Raw genomic sequence first — 732 nt, 5'->3', positions numbered from 1 at the left:
CATGTGTAAATCTGTAATTCTTCATGAATAATAACATTCCTTCTATTTCAACCCATCCTAAAGCTGACTCAATTGGACATTGACATTTGGTAAATATTTCACAACCATCTCTTATTCTCATTGCTCGCTCTCCAGACTAGATCAGTATGACTTACTGTTTCATTTTATGGGGATAGACTGCCAGTTTGATTGTCACCTCTTGAGAGAACCTGTGCGAGTATGACCCAGCTAAGCCACTCCAGAATTCTGGATCCTCAGACACTGAAACAATAAATGTTTTAAGCCACTAACTTTTGGGGCAATTTGTTACACACCAATAGATAACTAATAATGAGAAAAAGAAAAAAAACAACAACAACAAGTCTACCTTGTTTCAGCCAGTGTAATTTTGTGTTTTCTGTCATATAACAACCAAATCTAGCTCTGAGACCCTCTCTTTTCCAGCTAATTCATAGAATTAACCTGAAGAAACAGCTTTCAAGGAGTTATGTCTGGGGTCCCAGAAACTGAGAACTAGTGGAGACCCAAGAAAGCGTCTTGCCCAATCTTCTCATTTCACAGGTAAAAGTGAGAGCTAATATTTAGTGCTTCCTATTCCAGGCTCTCCACTAAGTTCCATATAACATGGAATTCTTAGGACTTCCTGCACGGTAGAGACTCACTATCTCATTTCATAGATGAGGAACTTAGGTCCACACTCCAACCAATTTGCTTTACTGTCTCCACTGTTAC

Source organism: Hipposideros armiger, unplaced genomic scaffold (assembly GCF_001890085.2).
Source record: "Hipposideros armiger isolate ML-2016 unplaced genomic scaffold, ASM189008v1 scaffold_666, whole genome shotgun sequence".
In the NCBI taxonomy this organism is placed as follows: Eukaryota; Metazoa; Chordata; class Mammalia; order Chiroptera; family Hipposideridae; genus Hipposideros; species Hipposideros armiger.
Note: the sequence above shows the minus strand (reverse complement) of the source record.